This window comes from Cibotium barometz, chromosome 53 (genome assembly GCF_041138505.1).
Source record: "Cibotium barometz isolate CiBa-2024 chromosome 53, ASM4113850v1, whole genome shotgun sequence".
NCBI classification, from domain to species: domain Eukaryota; kingdom Viridiplantae; phylum Streptophyta; class Polypodiopsida; order Cyatheales; family Cibotiaceae; genus Cibotium; species Cibotium barometz.
In genome coordinates, this window is record NC_141098.1 from 10,065,914 (window position 1) to 10,075,156 (window position 9,243).

A 9,243-nucleotide genomic window follows, 5' to 3' on the forward strand; every position below is an offset into this window, starting at 1 on the left:
GCATAGAGATGGATCCTGAGAAGGTGCAGGCAATTGTGGCCCTCCCACCACCTACCAATGTAAGGGAGGTAAGGAGGATTTTGGGTAAAACAAAGTATTACCAACGCTTTGTTGACATGTTCTCTGAAAAGATGTATCCTATAAATCTGTTAACAAAGAAGAATGTTTCTTTCCAATGGGGGCCCGATCAAATTCAATCTTTTTGTTTGCTCAAGGAATGCATGAGTCAAAGTCCAATTGTGCAGCCTCCTAGGTGGGGGGAGGACTTTTATGTGAACCCAAGTGTCTCATCACATTCAGTGGGTGCTATACTCTTGCAAAAGGGAGAGCAAGGGCGTATGCAACCAGTGTATTATGCAAGCCGACAACTCACTGATGCCGAGGAGAGGTATGGTGAAATGGAGAAAGGTGGTTTGTCTCTTGTTTTTGCAGTAAAGAAGTTCAGGTCATACTTGTTACCTCGCCCTTTTTTCTTCCTCACATCTCAACCTTCTTTACAATTCTTGGTCCGCAAACCCAATCCTGCAGGAGGGAAGTTTGCAAAGTGGATTTGCGAGCTTCAAGAATTCTCTTTCACTTTTATTACAGAAAACACCACTAGGGCCTCTCTTGCAGATTTGCTTACAAGGAAGGAAGAGAAAGAAGGAACAGGAGCAAAGGAAGAAGTATATGAAGATTTGGAAACACCACCAACTGCTTTCACTATGCATTTTGATGGAGCCTTTAGTCCTTCCAGGCAATGTGGGGCTGGGGGGATAGTTTTATTCGATCCAGAAGGAAAAGAGATATGGGCCAAGGGTAGGGAATTTCCAAAGGCTATATCAAATAATGTGGCTGAGTACAATGCATTAATTTGGGGATTAGAAGATTGCATAAAAGATGGAATTGAAGAGGTAGAGGTTAAAGGGAATTCATAATTGGTCATCCGACAAATGAAAGGAGAATATAAGGCGAGGAGTCCTAATCTCCAAGAATTGTATAAAAGGGCAATGGAGTTGAAAGAAGCTTTTGAGTTTTGTAAATTTGTGCATGTTAACAGGAAGGATAATCAAAAGGCTGATGAATTGGCTACTAAAACCTTGGCTTCTTTCAAAGTAGCTACTCTTGCATTAATGGATACAGGTTGGCTTGAGCTCCAAGATGTTCAACACTATTTAGATACAGGATACTTCCCTCCTGGATTGAATCCTCAACAGAAGCAAAGGCTTACCAGGAAAGCTCATCCTTACACAGTTCTAGGGGATGTTCTTTACAAGCAAGGTAAGGATAAGATCCTTAGGAGGGTAGTGAGCCTGGAAGAATCTAAAAGGATTATGGAATTATGTCATGAATGTTCAGGTCACTTTGCCTCAGCCAGCACAACTCGGAGGATCCTTAACAACACAGGGTATTATTGGCCTCGACTCAGCAAAGATGTCCATGAGTGGTGCAGAAGCTGTGAAGTATGCCAGGCATATGGGCATAAGCAATTGGTTCCCGGACCCTTAAACCCTATCCCAGCATATGGTCCATTTGAAAGGTGGGGATTAGATTTTGTGGGCCCACTTCCTCGTTCCTCACATGGGAAGTATTACATATTGGTGGCCACAGATTATGCAACAAGGTGGGCAGAAGCAAAGGCAATGGTCAATAATAAAGCAGTGGCTGTGGCATCCTTTCTCAGGGAATACATATGTGCCCGATTTGGGTGTCCATTAGAAATCCTTACGGAATGGGGGGAGGTCTTTCAGGAATGACTTGATTGAAGCTTTGGTGCAGAAATTGAAAATAAAGCATGCTATGTCAACTCCCTATTATTCCCAATGTAATGGTTTAGTAGAAAAAAATAATGGACTGCTTTATGGATCTTTGTCTAAGCTAGTGGATACTATGAAGAGAAAGTGGGATGTGCATTTGCCAGAGGTCCTATGGGCCTATAGGACAACTCACAAACTCTCTCTTGGTTTCACACCTTTTCAGTTAGTTTATGGAATGGAGGGTCAAAAAGTCTTCAATTTAATAATCAATAGAAGACTTAGCCTAAGAGGACAATTAATGGTGACATCTACCCTTATGTCACTGAAGGGTTGAAGATTTTTATGTTGTAATTTGTAACAATGGAAGAGAGGGTGATTCTCCACCTATAAAAGGAGCCCTCCTCTCCCTTTCAAATCAATGAATGAGCCTCCTCAATTGAGCATTTTGTGTCATTGCCATTCTCTTCTCTTCAAACCCTTATTTCAAAACACTCTCTTTACATGTGAATGTAAAGAGAGTGTCATTGCCATTCTCTTCTCTTCAAACCCTTATTTCAAAACACTCTCTTTACATGTCTCATTTAGCATTAGCTCCTCATGCTTAACCCAATTTTGGACCTCTTTGATGATTCATGATAAGTGGGATAAGGAGTTATTATCTTGGCGGGCCTGTGACTTCTCAAGGTAGCCCTTGCCTTATTGTCGCCCTCCTTTGGAGGTACCAATGGTTTTAGCGAAAATGAGCATGTGGAAAGACTTTGGGGACCATAGGTAAATCTTTACGATTGTCCACTGAGCAATGTTAACCCTTACCTTCTAGCTTGAATCATGAAGGAGATGAAAGGCAAGAGGCTATGTGAAAATTGAGGTTTCATGCAAAGAGAGGGAAGTGCAGTTTTTGTGGTCCAATACCCAATTTTCAACCGGTAATTACTCATCACTTGGGTGTTGGTTTCTTAAATTGATCATATGGCTAGAAAGCTCTTTATATGCTCTTTCCACTCATGTAACTAATTTCTTAATCCCTTACTTCATTGATGATCAGAATTTCTCCCAAAGTTGCTAATTTTTAGGTGAATTTTGGCAGTTTTATAGTCTTGTAGTAAAATGCTCATAACTTTTCGCTCGGTTGTCCGTTTTTGAAAGTTTTTATATGGACGCGAAGCTCTCTTCAAGCTCTACACACCTATATTATCCTTTTTTGCACAGCCTATATGGATTTAAAACTGCAATTCTCTGTGTATCTCTGTTTTTATAGAATTTTGGCAGTTTTATAGTCCTGCAGTAAAATGCTCATAACTTTTCGATCGGTTGCCCGTTTTTGAAAGTTTTTATATAGACGTGAAGCTCTCTTCAAGCTCTACGCATCTATATAATCCTATCTCACACAGCCTATATGGATTTAAAACTGCAATTCTTTGTGTATCTCTGTTTTTATAGCTTTTTGGCCATTCTTTCTTCTTAATCATGATTAATTCCTTCTAATCTCTTATCAAAAGGCAAACTCCATGTGTCTTATCATCTTGTAAGTGATTGCTATATTCATTCTCTTTAATATGTTCCGACCAAATCGCCCAATTCGAACGGATGAACCTTACCAATATTCCCCGTATGTTTCCGTGAAGATTTTCTTCCAACAAAGAATCGCCCTCTTGTTTGGAGCTGCAAGACTGGCAGAAATTCTTGCTTCTCCTGAGCCTTTCATCTTTCCTACCATGAATTATGATCTCACCTTTGATGTGTATATCTTTATCTTAACCTAGGGAGAGAAAGGGAGGTGAGGAGGCTGTGAGGTTTCATTCAAATGTGTTTTTGATTCTAAGAAGTGACTGAAGTCCAAACCCCAACTTCGCGTCACACTACTCTTGGGAATCTATGATGGAATCCTTGGAATGGATTGGCTCCATAAGAATCAGGTTGACATTTATTGTTCACAATGGAACCATCTCTTTCCTTGACCTTCACCGGAATAAACTTTAAAGAACTGGAATTTTCAGATCCCCAGTGGTGCAATTAGTCAAGGCTTCTAAATTGTTAAAATGGCTCAGAAAGAGGTAAGCTATTTATGTCGTTAAGATGAATCCGGTAGATATAAAATGCAAGGCTAAAGAACCAGAGTGGTTAAGTGAGTATGCAGATGTGTTCCCAAAAGAGCTGACTGAGATGCCTCCGTCTCGCGAAGTGGATCATGAGATAACCCCCGAAGCTTAGCCACAGTAACCCAGCGTGCATACAAAGTGCCAGTCTTTGAAGCCATAGAACTTAAGGAGCAATTAAGACAACTGTTAGAGCAGGGAAATGTCAGACCCAGTGTCTCACCTTGGGGTGCGCCCGTTCTCTTTCAAAAGAAGAAAGATAAATGTTAAGACTTTGTATTGACTACAGAGGATTGAATCAATTAACAATTAACAATTAAAAATAAGTATCCTAGATCGATTAAGTGGGACCCAAATGTTCACAAAGATAGATCTCAAATCCGAGTACTACCAGATCAGAATCAAGGAACAGGACATCCCAAAGAGTATTCAATACTCGCTATAAACATTATGACTTCACAGTCATGCCATTTGGATTCCGGGCGACGTCTAATCGTCTTATGCAGGATATTCTTAGAGAATACTTGGATGATTTTGTTCTTGTCTTCTTTGAGGATATCTTGGTTCAAAGAATGCTGCAGATCATGAAGATCATGTGCGCAAGGTCCTAGAATTCCTAAGGAAGCACCAACTCTTTGCAAAAAAGAGCAAGTGTTCTTTTTCTATTGACCACGTGGAATACTTGGGATTCATAGTGTCTAAAGATGGGATTTCTCCTAACCCCGTAAAGATCTAAGCAATCGTAGATTGGCTAGAACCCAAGACGGTAAAGGAAGTCAGAGGATTCCTAGGATTCACCGGATGGTATAGGATCTTTATACCCAGGTATGCTCAGATAGCATCCCCCTTTAACTAACCTTCTCAAGAAGAGTGCCCTATTTCAGTGGTCTGCTATGTGTCAGAGTGCCTTTGATAAGCTGTAGACAGCCTTAGTAACCAACCCTGTCCTTAAATTGCCAAATTTTACCAAACCTTTTGAGGTAGTTACTGATGCGAGTGGGTTTGCCTTAAGCGGTGCTCTTATGCAAGAAGGTTATGCAGTGGCCTATGAATACAGAAAGCTCAGAACACATGAGATAAATTATGCCGTCCATGACTTGGAGTTATTCTCAGTAGTTTATGCTCTGAAGTTGTGGAGACATTATCTTTTGGGACAGAGGTTCACCTTGATGACATATCATCAAAGTCTGAAGTGGATCTTCACCCAAAGGGATCTTAACATGCATCAAAGGAGATGGATGCAAACCCTGCAACAAGAATTCGATTTTGAAATCAAGTATCAGCCAGGGAAAGAAAATGTGGTGGCAGATGCGCTCAGTAGAAAAGCCTCCTTACTTGCAATTACAGTGGTATCAAATCCATTAATCAGTGAAGCAAGGGAGAGAATCATGTAGGACAAATTCTTGCATGTATTATAATAATCAGCTATGCATTCCCAATGATGAGGGAATAAAGGGAAGGATTCTAAGAGAAGCCCATGATAGCCTGATAGCTGGACATCCAGGGATTATAAAAACCTATATGTCTGTGAAGAAAAACTTCTTCGGGCCAAGACTCAAAAAGGATGTACTTGATCATGTGTGGCAATGCTTAATGTGTCAGAGAATCAAGTGGAAGTTTTTGCCTCTAGAAGACGCCACCTAGGAGAAAGAAGAAGAGTTGGCACTTTGCGAGATGAGGACATCTCGCGTTTTTCAAGTGGGAGAGGATGTAAGATTCCTCCTCAGCCTGAATAATGAATAAGGTTTTACATCAATCCCCTGTAATCATTCCCTATTTCTGAATACAAGAAAATATTGTTTTTCCTTGTTTTTGTCTAGTGAGAAGAAAAATTATAGAGAGAGGTATTTCAATATTGAGATATTTTTAGATATAAAAATCCTTCTAACATCTAAAATATATTTCCCTAAAACATAAGTTCAAAATAAATTCTCCAATGTGCATTAGGAATCAATTAAAAATGATATAAGGGACCTTAGCCTAAGGGTCTAGATTTTCAAAAATTTGTAGATTATGGTCCAATTAAGGTTCCTATGGGCCAATAGGATTAATCCATGTGTTGGGATGAGATAAATCCAATGACTAAAAGAAAATACCCAAAAATGAGTAAATGCTCACATAAGATGAAGAGTTGACTGAGTACAAGGTTTATTAGTTAAAAATTAAGAGATATTACTAAAAGAATGAGATATTTTGGAAAAATGATGAATTTTTGACACCTTAGTAAGGAGAGGGAGACCTTTGAGGTAGGCGTATCCTTCACATGTATGGGAGGGTTTTTAATTCAAAAAAATTTTGATATTTTTATCTCTCCTCTCTCCCATATCAAATTGGATCAAAAGGGGAGCTAAATTGGTCCAAATCTTGTCCAAATTTAGTCAAACTGAAGCTGGAAAATTCTAGAACTCAGTTGGACTCAGTTAGTGGCCTCCCTCACCTATAAATAGACCCTCATTCTTTTGTATCCTCATATGTGAGCTATACCATGCTAATTCAGGAAGAAAAACAGATGTGGGGTAAATAGATGTGATGAGATATGTGATGTGAAGAGATGTGAATGAAGGGATGGAGCTTCTCTCTCTCTTCAACAACTCTTGGAGCTCTCTTCTCCACTTGCTAAACCAATTGATTGATTGGGGGCTTCACTTTTAACAAGAGAAGCAAGCTAGTGCTTGAGGTAAGAATGAATTTTATGATTTTTTGTTAATATTCTCAAATGACTTCTCTTCTCAATCCCCCTCAAGCTTGAAAAGTTTCTAATTGGTTGTTTTAAATTCAAATCAAGCTTTCCCTAAGAATTTTAATGTGTAATCGAGAAAAAGTTAATCTTTATGCTTAATTAGAACGCTTTCTTATGTATATCTCTCTCTCAAAAAAAGAATAGTCATTCCTATGGCTAATTCTTTAGCAAAAGAATGCTTCTCATTGATAAATTCTTAAGCTTGTTAAGCTAGAGAATAAAAAAATGGTATTTTTATGCTTTTATGTTAACAAAATAATGGTTAATTCTTTTAGATTATTTATAAGTAGTTAAAAACTACTTTAATTGATTCTAAATGGAAAAGAGATAATAGTATCAATTTGGGAAAAGAGGAATAATGGAAATAGCTTAATCTTGTAGGATAATCATAATTAAGTTTATGATTATGGTTAAAACTATGATTCAAATTCATAGTTTAGATTTAAGTTTAAGAATAGATCTTCTATCATATTTGCATTACAATGTTTTATTCTTTTAAGAAATATTAAAAATTATCACTAATACCAACGAAGCTATGGTAATTTTTTTTGAAAATAATACATATCTTATTTTATGCATAATGCTAAGAGAGGACTTCCTACCATATTCTAGGATTGGACATCCTATGTAAAAAGAATAATTTTTATCATATTCATGGAAAATAAATTTTTAGTATTTATCTATAAATATTTAATAAAAAAGAAAAGAAATTTTTTTGGTAAATTTATTTTTTATGCAAAAAGATGAATTCCCATGATAATTGAGATCCAAGTAATAATTAAATGGTAAAAGGAAAATTCTGGCATATTTAAAATAATGGATATTTTTATTTAATTAAAAAAAAGAAATTTTAGATGAATTTATTTTATGTATAAGAATTTTTAAATGATAAAAGAGAAATTTCCATGATATTTGGAATTCAATCATTTAAATACAAAAAAAAGAATTTTAAGCATATTCAAAAAAGTGGATATTTGTATTTAATTAAAAGAAGAATTTTTATGATATTTTAAGTAGAGAAAGGTTTAAATTAAATTTTGGTGACAAAAGAGGAATTTTCACCATAAATCCACCTAAAAAATAAGGGTTGATAATTAAATTGGTAGAAAGAATATTCTTAGATATTTTATGTGGATAAATCACCAAATTGATATTTACCCAAAATTAGATTAATGGAAGAAGAGTATTTTTATAAAAATCCGATATTCTCATATAGAACCATTTCTTAATCTATTATGGTTAGGAAGGAATGAAATTCATAAAGTTGGAATTTTCCTTACGGTTAGAAGTTCAGTAGATTTTTGTCTGAAGAAAACCCTTAAGAATCAAAGTCAGAAGTAAACCGAATAATTTTGGTTAGACCACGACTGTGAGAGGCGCGCTGTGAGAGGGGCGGCCAGTAAACTACTTGCCCATCTCTCGAATCTCAATCAAGCAAAAACCTCGTGACCAATTCCAATTCTTGACACAAAGAATAGACTACTTTTGTGAATTAGCACAGTTTTCCCTTAACCGAAATCATCAAGAATCTAGTTGGAAATTCAGTCAAATGATGGGTAGATTACCCTGATGAGAGATCAATGATTCTCATTAAGAAAATATGGATTAAGGGAAAAGGGTTTTGTGGAACCAATCTCGAACCAGGAATTCTACTTGCATAGAACCTCTGTTTTCTTTAAAGGACTGTTTTACGCCAAAATGCTGGAGGAAGCATTTGATATGTGATTAACTAAGGAGAGACTCGTTGCAACAGCTGGGGCGGGGAGTCGTCGAGGGACGTCGCTTGCGGCGGCAAAGCCTACCGAGGTCTTAACCAGCCTCGGTATGGTTAAGATGGTGTGCTTCCGGTACGATGGGCGAGGACCGACGAAGCGGTCCCTGAGTGAAGTGCTAGGACACCTAAGTAGAATCCTAGAGGATTTTGACTAGGTGATGCAGGGGCTCGCGGTTGCTAGGACACACATGCGTATGTTAAGGAAGATACAGATGAACTGAAAAGAATGACTTTTGCGAACTGAATTTTGATATTGGATCTCGTTGGTTGAACCGCTTGTCTTCAACGGAGAGTCCGGATGATATATTTTGTAAAACAATGGACTCAATATTTTGGAGGATTATAATGATCAGTAATACTATGATTTCATTGAAAGATTGTTTTAAAGATAGCAAAATCTGTTATAATGATAATTTCATATTGGGTGTGTAAGTGGTATGCCTATCTTAAATTTTGCTTGAAGCGTCGACTAGGGGGCTTGGGAACTCTTTTCCTCGGTACCCGAGCAAAACATAACCAAATTTTTATAAAGGAATCCCACCAAGACAATGGTTGGGCAATTGGCTAACCCATGGGCCGAGGCTAGATCAGGGGATTCCTGCGATACAAATAGTTACGATTAAGTTACGTTAGTTAGATTAAGTCCTAGAAGACCCGTGTTCTGTGGGAGGGCTATGCCTCGCTAAAGGAGGAAAAAAGCGGTGATTCCACGGACCAAGTGCAAGCCTTTCTTTGATTTGACCATGTGACTTTCAGGTTCGGTCGGATCAGTTTGGTTAGTTAAGACTTTGACTCGTTAGATCAATTCTCTCGTTATATGATTTTCCTAGTGGAATCGCCCATGGCTTCCGGGCGAGGAAAGTTTTCTGGGTTCGGTTTCGGAGGAACCGTCGGTCT